Source organism: Pinus tabuliformis, chromosome Q, assembly GCF_031772625.1.
Source record: "Pinus tabuliformis cultivar Carrire ecotype Pingquan chromosome Q, CPIR1, whole genome shotgun sequence".
Taxonomy (NCBI): domain Eukaryota; kingdom Viridiplantae; phylum Streptophyta; class Pinopsida; order Pinales; family Pinaceae; genus Pinus; species Pinus tabuliformis.
The window spans coordinates 1,155,547,874-1,155,565,197 of record NC_142296.1 but is presented as its reverse complement, the minus strand read 5'-3'; positions in this window follow the sequence as shown (position 1 = coordinate 1,155,565,197).

Below are 17,324 nucleotides of genomic sequence, written 5' to 3'. Positions count from 1 at the left end.
GAGGAAAATGAGCACCAAATTCAAAAATTCCAGTGGGGGTTAGAAAGTAGACAGGACAGGCTTTCCAACAAGCCCACTTGGGCAAATTTTGGACACCTGCAAGTGATCCAAAGTAGGCCCCAAAGTAGCACGACGCACAGAGAAAATGGCGCGGCGCACAGAGGAAAAATTGCCAATTTGCTTCCATTTCGCGAAATTTCGGTTCGCGACTTCTCCAAGTGGGCCCGCTCATCTACACTTCGGTTTTTTGGCACCAAAAGTGGCATTTAAAGTTTTTTTTCTCCAGATTGGCTTCTATCCAAGTGGTGAAAGAAGGCAAACGGTCACCCCAAGCCAAATGTCATGTTTGTAGCGCTGCACCTGTAGCTGATGGTTGGATCTCCCTCTCCATTTTGTAATGATTCGAGTAACTTCCCAACCCTTGGGTGTTCTATCTCTTCCTCACACATTCTATATATTGTATGCAAGTTATTTGCAAAGGGTTGGTTGGCTTGTAACTTTTGGGAGACTGTGGGAAAGAAAATTTGTTTCTCCATTGTGTATTTTTGACAGAGCATTAATGAAAGGCAACGACTCTGTTTCATGAGATTCTTGTGGTTGTGAGTGTAGCAAATGTGTCTCTTATGTTTTCATATGTATTTCGTTATGTTTCATAATTCAATTCATGTTCATTTCCAGTGAAATTGTCTGAGTGAGATTAGGTAGAATTCAATTTTATTGCTCTGCCTGTGGGAAAATTTCATGTTCAGTGTTATTCTTCTGTTGAAAAGGATTCATGTCACTATGCCCTTTTCACTTTCTTCAGCAATCTATTCATGTTGCGGTACTTCAAACTAAATTGTTACATTTTTCGCCTACCTTGCCTCACGGAATAATCTATGCCTTTGTATTAAATTCTCTGTTCTTTGCTGAGCGCCGGTCCCATAACATCCCAGAAACTCGGTCGTTCATGAAAATTGTTTCTAGAATCCCTATTCACTTACTAGCCTAAGGTAAATATTGCATTGTAAGACCGTTTTCGATTATATATTCATTGAGCGTGACTCGGAGAGAGCCTTCTCCTGCTCTGGTAGAGCTAGCTACCAGACTGAGCATGGTTTGTGGTTACCCTAATTTTTGCCTTCCTTCAGCCTAAGGTAGATCTAGGTGCTAACATGATGAATATGATCTTGTTTCTCTTTCACCTCACTTTGCATTAATTGTAGGGGAGGCGTTCTATATTGGGGATTGTATCCCTGATTGGCGGCTGGGAAGTTCTGTCTCTAAAGGCTTTTATTCTCCAGCTCCTTCCTTGTCAGTTTATTGGATAAGTTCTTTATCAACTTATCCATTTCCTCTATCCTTTGTTCTTGGAATTCTCTTCCACTTGAGGAAGGTGTCTCCTCCTTACCCTTTTTCTTCTCTCCCAGATTGGATATGCCTTTAGACTTTCCGGTAGAGGTATAATTCGCTTCTACCTTGAGAGCGTCAGTTTTAATTTGATCTAAGGAAGGAGACTTACTTTCTATTAGTGTGAAACCAAATTCTGAATCAAAAGGCCGAGCAAAGACTAATTTGGAAGTGACTCGTGGGGGTTAAATTTCAGCAGGTAGATCGTTATACAGTTTATTAAATCTTTTAATAAATCAAAGATATTCTCACCAGATTTATTCTTGATAACTTTAAACTTTGTGTGGATGTATATGTGGTCTCTCTTCTCTCCCCACTTCTACAGAAAGGAATTCTCCATCTCCTCCCAAGTGGTAATAGAATTGTTGGGCAAGGATTTGAACCACTTCATGACTTCTTCATCCAAGGATTAGACGAAGAGTCTCAGCACTACATCATGATGCTCTACATTCTGATTTTCTGCAAAGGCACCAAATATCTTTATGTGTCTCTATGTTGTGATGTTGGTCTCTTCATTATACCTGGGTAGGAGCTTGAGGTAGTCATGTGGAATTTCATTTAGGGGTTGAGGGAGATTTAAGGGGGAATACTTATTTAAAAAGAATCCTAGGACAACCATTTGGATTAGAGGTGGAGGTGTTGCTAGAATTACTAGAGGAGCTTTTGGGATAAAAAATGGTAAGACACCAGACAGATAGTGGAATGACGAAATGTTCACATTGTGGGTTAGTGTGCTTTGGAGTGTGTCTTTTATTTCCTTAGCTTCTTCTTTGACCTCAATGGATGCAGTACTAAACAGATGAACGTCTTATATAGGATATACCAGAATTCTAGGAGGAAGTTCAAAAAAATGGATTACTTCCCTCTGTGAACTGGATGCGAATGTTTCAGGATATGAAGATATAATCACATCAGTATTTGGAGTATTTTATTTCCAAATTCTTCTGGAGATTATTCTTTCTGAGTTAGATATGAAAGGAGTACTTTGTTGTGAGGTATCTGAGTGAGCACGAGGTTCCTGATAAGCCATAATGTTTAGCTAGAATTTCAAACAGTGGGGTCGCTAAGGTATTTATCATAATATTTGAAATAGTGGAGTCACCAAGGTGAGATATCTTCATCCCACACTTCCCTTGTTCACCTAACAGAGGGAATGCGAATATTTTTCGTACCCAGGGAAAAGTATTTCACAATTTCGCTCCTCGACAATAGTACCAAAAAGATGTTGTAGCTTTTTCTAGCACTAGGAGCACAAGTACTTCAAGAGATAGAAAATCTTCCTAGAGACAACCTCTGGGTTGATTGTAGACCAGTGCCTATGACATCTTAAGAGAGTGCTTGACATATTTCAGACTATAGGCTTGCAACACTTCAGTTATGTCACTCAAATACAAATGAATTTGGTCTTAAAAAATTCATAAAAATACCAAATTGAATGCAATTGATATACAAGAGTACTTAGGAAATAATATTTGAGTTAAGGTGGCCAAATAAGACCCAAAATTTGCAGCGATTTAGTTGTTGAAACATATATAAATGGAGGGTGATAATAGGGGAAGAATCCGTGATATATGGCTTAATACATACGAATCATATATATCAAGACTCATAGAGAAATGAGAAATAGGAGATGCATGGAGTGCTTTTTAAAGGCTTGATATCCACCTTGAAACATGCATTATCCACCAACATTTCTGCTTTAAATGAATCTGTATCTAAAGGGAAACACAACTAGCTGCGACTATGACATGAAATCTGTGAATAATTAAAAACATATATGAAAAACAGAGAGAGAAGAACATACTGCAATCCAAATCAGTTGGAATCAACATAAACTTTGTATTAATATCTTTAGAAAAACAAGAATGCAACAAGATTCAAGAAGGCCTTTATGAAATCAGGAAAGGTCTCGTAGAAGAGTCGTCTTTCCCAAAATTATGAACCTTTTCTAAATATTTCTTCCTTCCTTTTATAAGGCAAGGGAGAGCTTGAAAATCCATTACAAAAATATCTTAGGTTGAGCATCCAACTGTCTGAACAATCAACTATCTTGGCGTGCAGGCTCTAACACCTTCAATTATTACAATTGAACTGAAAATCACCTTGAGTGACCTTAGTGAAGATTTATTAAACAAAAGGTATTATAGACTCATGCTGTTGTGTGTTCTATGTTATTGAAACAACGAATCGACCAGATTGCCAATACACAAACATTTTGAATGGAAAGACAACAGAGAAATACAGTAAGCAACACAAAGACACAAACAATTTTTAACAAGGAGTTCACCCTATCCTCCAGGGCTACGTCTCCAGTCCAGCTTCAGTGGTGGCCTTGCTTTATTATGTCTTTGAGCAGATAAATTACAATACAGGGACTCAATATGAGTTCTCCTGAAGCAGATTTTGCTTAGCAGGGTGGTTCTTGGATTCCCTAAGCCACTTGGAGTACACAGACTCTTGTTCTTCCTACCAGCTCTGTGACCCTCGGTCTACAGTGGAAAGAGTCAACTGTGATGCTCAATCCGAACAGATTCCTCTATGGGATGGCTTGATTCTTCAAGCTCTTTGGTGCTCGATGCTACTTGTGGTCAGCTCAACCCTTTGTCTCCTCTGCTTGGCTTTACTCCTCTCTGTGCTCAGTTATCCTCTCAGGGTTCACTGTTCACTGTTTCTCTTGGTCGCTTGGACTCTTCGATCTGAATCTCTCTTCTGATCTCTCCCGTTCACTGTCTCTGCTCATGGCTTTAACCATTCGACCTCCGTGCTTTTTCGTTTCCTCTCCCACCTGCGTCAATTCGCCTATCGCTCGTGTGCTTGGAATTCCCTGTTCGGCATCAGCATAACGCTCAGGAAGTAACCACGTGTCCTCATTGGAACTGCACCAGCCCGCTCGTCGATTCATTGCTTTCTCCACCGTGGCGGTCAACGGATTCCAAATCCCCTTAAATCGCGACTTAATCCCCTGTCAATTCCGCTCTGTCCATCGGGCGCAATCTCAGCCATCCAATTTGGGCTCCTCCAGATCCAACGTCATTCGCACGTTGAGTGCGGTTGACTTGCTCGACCGATAACTTGTGATCGCGACGTTTTTTCTCTCTCCTCCACTGCCACGCGTCGATCGCTGGGGGTGCTCGCTCTGTTTTCTCCAAACCGCTTACAGTTCAAGGGCGCCCTGATCAAACCGCCAGTTTCCAGGGTGTGGGTCCCACCTTCGTACAATGGCACTTTTTCGCTTTTCCTACCCACGGTCCTCTGGCTCCCAACGTGACCGAGTGCTTAAGCCCTACCATTTCGGCCCTGTTTGCCCAGCGCGCATCGAAAATCAGCTCCTTTTCCTGATCCGGGGCTGCCAGGAGCTATTTTGACCTCCTGCTCAGTCTCCATGGGCCTCGGTCAGTGCGCTTTGACCGAGGTCCTCGTCGTTCCACACTGGTTGCCATGGCCACTGGTTCAGGGTGTTTTCGATTGCTGTTTTGGATTCTTTAAGGGTTTGTTTGACTTGATTTAGTCATGGTTCTATGACAGTCGTTTATGGATTCGATTCAGATCACGACCTCCCAACTGAAAAGCTTTTGGACCACCAAAAGTTGGTTTTTCTTCAAGCATCGACTAAGTGAGGAAACTGCTGTCTCACTTGCCCAATCTCAATCCACTTCGCACTGCTCGACTTCGAACCTTTAAGCCTAATTATGAGGTATTCCACCGGTCCACTACGCGTCATCCTTACCCTCTTGTCCAGCACTGTATCTTCCTACAACTCATTAAGATATTCAGGTAGCAGGTCATCAATAGAAGGCAATTGACTCTGCTCTTTAGGGTCCTCAATCATTTAAGGTTCAAACAACCTCAAGAAATCCGCGTTTATGACTGAGTAGATGTGCATGTAAACTGGTAGATCAAGGCGAAAAGCATTCTCACCAATCTTCTCAAGTATCCTGAAGGGTCCATACTTGATAGGTTTTAGCTTCTTACCTTCACCTTGCATCCTGTCGTTGCTGATATACAGCCAGACTTGGTCTCCAACTTGAAAACTATGCTCCATCCGATGCTTATCATGCCTAGCCTTGTACTTGGCATGTCTCTTTTCCAGTTGTTCCTGTACTGCCTGGTGGATCTCCTGGATCTGTTCAATGAACCTAGTTGCTTGGTCCACATCACTGTGTCCATCAACCATGGTATCTTTACCAAAGACAAAATCCAAGGGAGACCTTGGTATGAAACCAAAGCAGGTCTCAAAAGGAGATCTCTGTGTAGTTGAGTGTTTGGCTCTATTGTAAGCATGCTGCACATAGCACAAGTGCTCATCCCAAAGCTTAGGATGTTTGCTGCAATATCCTCAGTAATTGGATCACTGTACTGTTAACTACTTCTGTCTGTCCATCGGTTTGTGGATGAAAAGTTGTGATTTTATGTAATTTGGTGTCAATTAGTTCCCACAGATTGGACCAAAACTTCCCCACAAATCGGGTGTCTCGATTAGATATAATAGAAGTGGGTAACCCAAAATGAACCCATACATGTTCGAAGAATAATTTTGCAGTTTGTTCAACTGTAATATGTTTACTACATGGTATCAAAATACACATTTTGCTGAACCTATCCACAACAACATATAGATAATCATCACATTTCCTAGATTTGGGCAGTCCTCCAACAAAATCCATGGAAATTCTCTCCCAAGGGTGAGAAGGAACTGACAATGGAGTGTACAAGCCTAGTTTTCTATTGTTGGGCTTGCTTTTAGCACACATAGCACACCCCTTTACATATCTAGAAACTGTTTCACTCATTTTTGGCCAATAATAGAACCTTTGCAGCTGTGAAACTATTTTACTTACCCCAAAGTGACCTGATATCAGAGAAGTGTGTGCTTCCCTAATTATCTTTGCTCTCTCAGTTATGGAATACAGAGTTTCCCATAATGATATAAGAGTCGGTCCTTCACATGATAGTCCAATTCTTCTACTCTTTTGCCTTGACTCAAAGGTGCATATACATATTTAAAGTTCATATCCTGAGCATACTATTTTATGTAGCTTTCATGTAGCACAGAATTATGCTTAAGTATGGTAGATGCATTTATAATGGGTCTAGATAACATGTCTGCAACCTTGTTATGTATGCCCTTTTTATATCTGATGACTAAATGAAACTGTTGTAGAAAACCCATCCATCTGTAATGTCTTGATTGTTGCAACTTAGTTTGGGAGTGTAGATATTGAAGTGGCTGATGATCAATATGTATTACTGTTTCTTTGCCCATTAAGTAATGTTTCCACTTTTTCACACTCTGAACTAATGCATACAATTCTTTATCATAGGTAGGATAGTTAACCACTGTAGGATTAAAAGTCTTTGAATGATAACATATGGGTTTACCGTGCTGTGTCAACACTGCTCCCATGGCATAGTCACTCGCATAAGTTTGGATCTCAAATGGTCTTTGTAGATCTGAAAGTGCTAGTACAGGTGCTGTACTAATTTTTTCTTTCAAGGTGTTGAAGGCTTTCTGCTGTTTGCCTCCCCACTGAAACATCTTGTTCAATCCTGTCAAAGCATGTAAGGGAGCTGCAATTGAGGAAAAATTTGAAAGTAACTTACTCCAATATTGTTCTTCTCCTAAGAAGCTTCTCACTTCTGTAGCAGACTTGGGTTTAGGCCAGTTAACAATGACTGCCACTTTAGAGGGATCTATTTTCAATTCACCTCCCCATACTATATGACCTACATAATTTAGAGAGGTTTTGCCAAATTCACAATTGGAGAGTTTAACATGAAGTTTTTTTCTTTTCAAAACATCTAATGTCTGCTTAACATGCTTTAAATGTTCTTCCCACGTTTTACTAAAAATCAGAATGTCATCTAGATACACAATAACAAAATCATCAAGAAAAGGTCTGAGTACATCATTCATTAATCTCATGAAAGTAGCAAGGGCATTGGTCAAGCCAAAAGGCATAACCAGCCATTGATACAATCCCTGCTTTGTTTTGAAAGTAGTCTTCCATGCATCTTGTGCTGCAACTCTGATCTGATGGTATCCACTGTGCAAATCCAGCTTGGTGAAATAAACAACTTCCTTCAATTGATCTAAAAGATCATCTATGCGAGGAAGGGGATAATGATTTCTGATCATTATTTTATTCAGTGCTCGGTAGTCAATGCACATTCTCCACAAGCCATCTTTCTTTCTCACCAAAACGATTGGTGACCCACATGGTGATGTGCTAGGCCTGATGAACCCTTTCTCGAGCAACTCCTGCACCTGCTTCTTGATTTTAGCATTCTCTAAAGAAGATAACATGTACATCCCAATGTTAGGCAAAGGAACATCTTGCTGCAAAATAATATCATGTTCTATTCCCTTTTTGGGTGGTAGACCTTGAGGTTCTTGAAACAAGACATCATACTCTGAAACAATCTTTTCTATGTCAACTTGTTGATCAGAATTATAGCCCTCAAATACATTGGTTTTATCAGTTTTCTTTTCCTTTACAACCATTAGTAAGAATTGTTTGCATGAATTTATCATTCTTTTCATCTGTCCTGAGTTTATGAGAGCATAATTATTCTTGAGCTTATGAGCTCTTACAAAGTATTCGATTCCATCTTTAACAAGTAGATACTTGTTCTCAGCTCTATAGAAAATAACCTTTCTATCATACAAGTAAGGACTTCCTAAAAAAATTCCACATATATCCAAAGGAATTACATCTAACTCAACCTCATCTACAAAAGCTGACCCAAAAGAAAACTTGAGTTTACACTGTCTAGTCACTTGTAGTTGTGCTTTATCATTCAACCATCCTAATGGGTATGGTTTCTTATGAGGTGTAGTTGCTAATCCAAATTTCTTTACAATTGCTTCAGAAATCAGATTTACTTGTGAGCCACTATCAAACAAAGTATCAATCTTTCGATATTTGGAAACAACTCTAATATGGAAAAGCTCATGCCTTTTTCTCTCATGTTCTTCATCAATAACAGATTGAGCAAAATTACTAATATATGCTTCAAAATTCTTACCTTTCATACCTGTGGCTGCAATGATTGTTTCATCTCCTGAGTCTGACCCCAAATCATTCTGAATAGCTGCAACAATCGTCTTCTTCTTGCCCTTTGACTTCTTAGGCCTCAGCTCTAGATGCAGAATCCAACAGTGCTCATCATCATGCCCCTCCTTTTTACAGTGGGTGCATGAGGCTTTGCCTTTTTGTGCAGTGTTGGCCTTCCTTGCTTTCCATTTCTGCTTTCTTTTCTCCTTTCTCTTGCTTATAGTGGGTTGGGATGGTCCCCCAACTTCTGGATTTCCATTCTTTCCTCTAGCTTCTAGATGAGTAGCTTGTACAGATACCTCATATATACTAGTGGGATTAAACATGAGGATAGTGTGCCTCATGTAGCTGTGTAGACCCCCAATGTACTTCAAAAGAGTTTCTGGTGAGTCTAATGAAATACCTAACATCAATGCTCTCTTTCGGAACTCTTGAGTATACCCTTGTACACTTTTCCATTTCAATTGCCGAAGAGTTTGCCAACTCATCATGGCTTGTTGCATGTAGGCCAATGGATAGAACTGCTTTCTGACGGCAGAAACAAAGTCACTCCAGACAGAGATGGTCTTACCATGCTTCTTCACATCAGCTTGAGTTCTTCCTTCCCACCAAACCAAGGGAGTGCCCCCTAGGCAAAGGCTTGCTAGCTGAATCTTGCTCTTGTTAGAGTCTATATTTTGTACTCTGCAACACACATCAATTCGTCTTATCCAGTTGTCCAATTTTTTAGCATTCAACTCGCCATCATATTGTCACACGGAATTGGTCAAGGGTGCGGACACAGCTGACCTTCCTAGAAGTCTAAGACATTCTAATGACAAACAAGACAAAATGGAGTGATCTTTCTCTAAATACACCTTTTACAACATGAAAACTACAAGTGTTTAGGCTTACCTTATTCCAAAACGCTGTTGTTGAAGTCCGTTCTTGACGATCCGGATGAGCTCCTCCTTCAAGTCAATTCCTGCAACCACAAACAATCAAACAATTACCAAGCACTTGCATTTCATATAATAAAACATATATTCAACATGCAGACCAAGGAACACATGAAATAACTCATTAACACAAGCTATTGAGAAAAATAAACCAGTTTGTATTAATAACGAAACAAAGAAACTCTTACAACCTGGCCTTGGTGTTGTGCAAGTTCCTCCCAGGGTCCATCAAGGGTTTTCCTCTACTTTGACAAAGCTCACCCACTTCCAAGTAGAATCAAGCAAAGACAATCTCTCCTCACAAAGGTTCTAAATGGAAGACCTAAATCCTGCAGCATTTACCCAAAGAAAATGTATAGCTCCAACCTCCCCTCCCTCTGGCTCAATGTCTTTATTTATAGTGCTGTAAAGAGGTTATTCAGGTCCACCATCAATGGGATAATCCCCCTCTTTGGGTGGGATAGCTCCCTTATTGATGGGATAAGTTCCCCCTTAATAGAGATACATGAACCAACTGGAGGCGCATCCAATTCATCAAACCGACCTCTAGAAAGTTCTAGAAGTAACCACAAGTAACTTTTTTAAGATGAAACTTGCGCATTTTGCCTTTTACAGAAGGAAGCACCTGTCCCTTAACATACAGAGCGTCCAAGGACGCAGCCTTTGTGAACATTTTGAGCGTCCCTGCAGGTAAGGCTTGAGAGAACCTGCGTCCCCAGAGATAAACACATTTTTTACAAGACTTTCTCTCTTTTTTGAGTTTGAGATGGATAGCAGAGGCATAAGACTTGCCTAAGAGGGTAGCATGACTGTTGATTGAGCCATACTAACTGTAAATAGTCATGGTGACATTTTTTAGTGTAACAGATTGCCCCCTAAAGTGTGAAGCCTGGAATAGATTAGGGTTTTGTAATTCTAGGAAGGGTGAAGCGCTTTATCATTTCAAGGATTGTCTTGTGGATGACCTGGTTGGAACCTGCAATTTTCAACACAAAATATATGTATAAGATTATATCATCACTGAGGTAGGCATTCCCATACTCAGATTCAAAACTTTAACTAATGGACTAACTATTCTGATACAGGAATGATCTTGCAATACATCATTTTTATAGACTTTTGTAGACACAGTATGGACGCAGCCATCTGTTTATGATTAGTCTACATAGATAATGAATACAAAACTCCTCGCAGCCTGGATGGTAGAAACTAGATCCAGGGTCTTCACTTCTACTTCCCGAATTGGTACGATTCTAGCCATGTGATTAAATGATTTGATGTCGAACATGTTAGAAACCACTTGATTACCAGTCGATGATGTAAACTGTTAACAAGCGTGAGAGAGACCACCAGTAATGTCAATGGTTCTCAAAGTACCAAGCACAACCCGTGAAATGTGAATAGATGTTTTGATGTCGAACACTTCACGGAATCCTTTGATCGAAAGTCAATGATGTAAACTGACGTCAAAGGCGAGAAACCTGCCATTGATGCATGCAGACTTCAAGTACTGTCGATTCCTAAGTCATCTTTCTAGATAATGTGTCGATGTCGATAGAAAGCGACCCGTTGCAGGCAAGCCCGCAACACGAAATCATTGTTCAAGTTGAAGAAATGTTGCTGTAAGGACTAACTCAGGGATGGTCAAATGGATGACAAGTATTTTGCAGATGAAAGTTTTGCTCGCAGACCTCTTGAACACATAACGACACAACAGATGGCTTGGTGACGAATAACTCAAAGTGATTCCCGAAACCCGGCTAAAGACTTTTAAAGTGGTTTGGTCAACTGTGAGGTAAAAGATTTCCCAACCCAGGTGAATGAAAAAGTGTCGTGTTCAAGAGTGGTAATAAAGTTTCTTTTGAGACAAAAGGCGACAAATAGGTTCATTTTTCTCTCTTTTCCCCCACCATTTCTGGCAAGTACCTCTTTATTTTTAACAAGCTTGAGGAGGATAACATATGCTTGATTATAAGCTCTTCCTTCGGACGAGTCCAACCTAGTTTAAATTCGAACCCTAGGAAGGAGTGGTTCGTTCCTGTTTGTAATTGAACAGGTCCTCTACTGTAAAAGTTTAACGAGCCCAGTATAGGAGAAACTCGGCGTTTTTCAATTTTAGAGAGTCTGAAAAAACAAAAGGAGACTCTACGTTGAACTTTTTCGTATATTTGTGTCCCTCAAGCCCGAAAAAGTATAAAATAATACCTGGGGGAACCGCTTGATCTTGCGACCAAGGAGTACTTTCATAATAGTGTCGTTGACCTGAAAAGTAAAAAGCGATCAAGGACACGTCGTTTTATTTCCTTATCGAGTTTGAAACGACAAAAACCCGGCAATCTTTTCCTGATTTTGCGGTCAGAAAAGAGCTAAAAGGGGACCGTCTTTTAATTCCGTTTTAACGAGTGTAAAAGAAACGCTCGGCAATCTTTTCATGTTTTAAGAGTCTGAAAAGGGCGTAAAAGAGAACTCCAAGGTTTCACTTTTTCGTAAGTTTTAACGAGTTCGAAAAAGGGATAAAAATGTACTCATGGTTTTCACTTTTTCGTAAGTTTTAATGAGTTCGAAAAAGGGATAAAAATGTACTCATATGGTCGACTTTCAATTTAATTTACGAGCAGGAGAAGACGGAAAGAACTCGACATTTTTCATTTGTTTTACGAGAATGAAAGATAGCAAAATAATCTCGGAATTTTCATGAGTTTAACGAGTCTTGAAAATAACTGAAATTGACTCGAGATAGGTTTCATTTTTACAAAAGCTTGAAACAGATAAAAACTATGCTTCAAATTAGTTTCATTTTTACACAAGCTTGAAACAGAGATAAAACTGTGCTTGATGCCCCCTAAGCATAACTGTTAGAGCGCATGCCCCCCCAGCTTCATTTCATTCAACTAAGGTGGATGAAAAGAAGGTTGAGTTACGAGATCATTTGAGAGACTGGACCTAAAACAAAAACTGAAATAACTAACCTAAATACACAACTTAACATCTATGAGATCTAGTCAATCTCTCGACTCAAGTAGGGGAGGATTTGTTTCATTTTTTAACGAGCTTGACACAGGAAAAGAACTATGCTCGGGTTCGGTTTCATGTTTACGCAAGCTTGAAATGAAAAACTATGCTTGTTATAAGTTCACATGCCCCCAGCATAATGACGCAAATCAAGGTACATGCCCCCCAAGCTTTATTGCATTCAATAAGGTGGATGGAATTAAGCTTTACTTTCACGATCTTGGAAAGACTTGTGGGAGCTGTTTTATTTTTTAGTGAGGTTGACACAGGAAAAGAACTATCCTCAAACCCTTGTTTCATTTTTTAAACGAGCTTGACACAAGATAAGGAACTATGCTCATAACTACTCTCTACAATCTACCTAACAAAAACTTTACTCTAAAAACCTTGATTCATTTTTTAACGAGCTTGACACAAGACAAGGAACTATGCTCTAAAAATCCTTGATTCATTTTTTAATGAGCTTGACACAAGACAAGGAACTATGCTCATGACTACTCACTAAAATCTACCTACTTAACCTACCCTTGTTTCATTTTTTAAAGAGCTTGACACAAGACAAGGAACTATGCTCAAGAAGTTCGCATGCCCCCAGCATAATGATGCAAAGTGAGGTACATGCCCTCCAGGCTTCATTGCATTCAACCGGCTGGATGAAATGAAGGTTTACTTTCAGTATTTAACTTGAAAAGGGAGTTGTTTCATTTTTAAGGAGGTTGACACAAGAAAAGAACTATCCCCATACCTGATTCATTTTTTAACGAGGTTGACTCAGTAACAGGAACTGTCCTCAAACCTGATTCATTTTTTAACGAGGTTGACTCAGTAACAGGAACTGTCCTCAAACCTGATTCATTTTTTAACGAGGTTGACTCAGTAAAAGAACTATCCTCATCAACTGATTCATTTTTTAACGAGGTTGACACAGTAAAAGGAACTTTCCTCGGAACTCCTTGTTTCATTTTTTAATGAGCTTGACACAAGACAAGGAACTATGCTCATGACTTCCAGTTTCATTTTTTAACGAGGTTGAGACTAGAAGAAACTATCCTCACACACACTGATTCATTTTTTAACGAGGTTGACACAGTAAAAGGAACTTTCCTCACTAATCCTACTTTCCTATATAACCTACTATCTACCTGATTCATTTTTTAATGAGGTTGACTCAGTAAAAGAACTATCCTCATACACTGATTCATTTTTTAACGAGGTTGACACAGTAAAAGGAACTTTCCTCGTCTAACTGATTCATTTTTTAATGAGGTTGACACAGTAAAAGAACTTTCCTCGACACACTACTTTCTATAATCTACCTAAATATCCTAAAATCTACCTGATTCATTTTTTAATGAGGTTGACTCAGTAAAAGAACTATCCTCATGCTATCCTGTTTCATTTTTTAACGAGGTTGATACAGGAAAAGAACTATCCTCATACCTGATTCATTTTTTAACGAGGTTGACTCAGTAACAGGAACTTTCCTCACCATCCAGTTTCATTTTTTAACGAGGTTGAGAGAGGAACAAACTATCCTCGTACAGACTGATTCATTTTTTAATGAGGTTGACACAGTAAAAGGAACTTTCCTCACGCTAGCCTATTTCATTTTTTAACGAGGTTGATACAGGAAAAAACTATCCTCGTAACTCCTTGTTTCATTTTTTAATGAGCTTGACACAAGACAAGGAACTATGCTCATGACTTCCAGTTTCATTTTTTAATGAGGTTGAGACTAGAAGAAACTATCCTCACTACAGCCTATTTCATTTTTTAACGAGGTTGATACAGGAAAAAACTATCCTCGTAACACCCTATTTCATTTTTTAACGAGGTTGACATAGGAACAAAACTGTCCTCGCACTCCTTGTTTCATTTTTTAACGAGGTTGATACAAGAAAAAACTATCCTCGCTAACACTGATCATGGCTTCCAACTGGAAGAAAGACATGTCAATGGACACACCTTGATCATGGCTTCCAAGAGATCTTCATCAGAAGGAAGAATAGTTCTCTGGAAGGAACACATGTCAAGGGACTCAAAAGGGATAAGAACATCGTGTTCAAGTAATCCCATAGAGTTTTCCATGTCAATTACCGGATCTAAATCAACAGTGAGAGGCTCACTTACATCGGTAACTGAAAACATGGGACCAGTTGCCACATAATTAACCCGTGGCAGGGTAGATACCACTTTAGAATCAGGAACATTTAGGGGGGTCATATTATTGGTAGTTGAAACAAGACTAGGGAACGAAAGCTGGTCTACAGTCACAATATTTCCATTGTGAGGGAAAGACATCACGCGAAAGAGTGTCGATACGACAGCTTTCATTGCATAAACATAGTCTCGCCCAAGGAGTAAATTGAAATCCAAGGGACCTCGAACTACCATAAGATCAATACAGACAGTTTTACCTTCCAAGGTAATAGAAAACTTAGGAAGGATCCCTAAAGGTTCACTAATGGTTCTGTTAAAAGCTTTCAGATTCTGCGTAATAGGCGCAAGCTGAGGGGAACCCAAAGCTTTCCAAACAGCTGAGGATAAAATACTAACAGAAGCACCTTCATCTACCTGAGTACGATGTATGTCCCTACCACCAGCCTTGACAATGATTTGGAAAGGGATGGAGGAAGGAAGACGAGGTTCTGTCATTCTATTCCAATCAAAGGAAAAGACCTCAGTACTTGGAGGGGGTTCTGTAGAAACAGGTGAAATGCCCCCCGGCATAGAAGAATCTGATGTAACAAGAAGAACTTGAGCGGTATGAAGTTCACTTTCTAAATGGAAAGTGGGATCGACCGAATGTGAAATTGAATCGACCACTTGATCAACTAATGGATCATCAACCTGAGTGACATGAGTTTCACTCTCCAATGGGAGAGTGTGAACGACTGTACTTGAATTTGAATCAATCACTCCGTCATTTGACGGTAGGTTGGGAGAAAGTTTACGGTAACCAGTTGGAAATTCTTGCTGTGGAACAGTAAGATTTTCCAACAAAGTTGAGGCTTCATCCATGTGAGGGCAAATGTGAGTTTGATGACTCCCTTTGCATAACTTACAAGGAAACCTAACTTTACCCTTTTTCCCAGGAACCTGACTATCACTGGTTGATGGATCAACGGAAAGTTGATGAGATTTTTCTGACCAGACTTCCAAGACCTTTGGAATACCAGGACAATTGACAAGGAAGTGGTCACCCTTACAAAGCCTGCAAGGGTATTTGGGTTTACGATGCATGTCGGAATTTTCCGCAACACAACTAACACTTACAGCCATGGTTGGTTGGTTGACTTCTTTCTTATCTTGCTTCTTCTTCTTCTTCTTCTTCTTCCCTTTCTTCTTCTTCTTAGCCTCCTGGTTACTAGCATCAAGGCTTTTACCAGGCGAAGAGGAAGAAATGGAGGAAGAAAAATTAGGCGAAGAAGGTAACGGGTCAACAGAAGGTTGGTGATGTTGAGATGGTGAACTCTGTTGAGGTGAAGCATCCGGTTGAGATGGAACAATTGGAGTATTTTGGGCCAACGAAGTTGAAAATAACCATATCGGTAAACCTATTGTAAATCCAGGTAATGACAAAGTAGCCATATAAGGAGGACCAACATTTCCAAAGTAAGGAAAAGTACTAGGATTCTCATTAGGAGGGGTTCCTAGGTTGATAAATTCCGGAACATTTGCCATTATATTCAACTTCAGTGAATTTTATTAACAATTTAAAACTAAAATTAACAATTCACACTTAACAACTAAAATTCACAATTCACACCTATGGTCTCTAAAAGTAAAAACAAACAAATTAACACGCGCTATCAAATCTAGGAGTCAAACCACACACAAACAGTAAGCTCTCCGGACCGAAAACACTAGTTGGTGATGAAGCCCAACCTCGCAGAATTCAGTATAGAAATGGCGGGTGGAACAGTTACCCCGGCAACCTGCTTAATGAATAGACTGGCACAAGTTCCTCCACTTTAACCGTCTCGAAGTGAAGTGAACCCCCCGGAAAATCCAAGTGAGTATAACCGACGTCTGCTCCAGGTACAGTGGGACCTTCCCTCCACCGTCACCTTGGGTAGAATCCTAAAGATTATGGTCACTAAGGCTACCAACGGCCACAAGTACACCTGGGGGAACAGTCTAAACTCCGACAGCACGCAAGGGCAGAGTAGCAAGCTCAATCCCCTTACCGGCTCCTTGACAGTAATCCAAGGTTTACCGATAAGTGACCCCTGGCTCCTCGACAATGGTTAATCCGAGGTTTACCGTTTGTAATACGTACTGTCTGGCGTCGTTCCCAACGAGGGAGGATGGATCCCCTCACTGGTTCGGACACGAGCTCGTGCTTCTCCTTTAAGAGGAGCTTTCCCAGAGTGTAAATGTAACAATTGGATTTGATTCTATCACAAGATCAGCTACTTGTTTGGTTTTACTGTCTTGGAGAGTTAAGTACTCACCTACTCCAAGACACTAGCCTAAGCTATGTTGGTGTTTCAGAGCCCTAGAAATGTAAAAATTACTAGATGAATTTTAATTAAGCGCTGTGTTATTAAGGCTGTTATTACTCAAATGGGTAAATGGAGATGAAACCAATGGTGTTATGACCCGACTCAACTGAATGCAATCGAATATGATAATGCAATCCTTTCAATTCAATGAATCCTAACTAAAGTAAGGAGAGAGTTTCCATTCACTTCCAACAATGCAAAAAATTGATCACTAAGAGAAAATATAACAAATTCTCTAATGCACTAATTTCATCAAGAAAAACTAATGCAAATCAATTCCAAACCAATTTTTATTTTTATTTTTGTGTAAATTCAAATCAAAGAAAGCTGATCTAAATCTACGATTGATTTTTCAGAATGTAAACTATGCAATTGTAATCTATGCACAATTCACACGAAAAGTATGCAAATGTAATCTATGC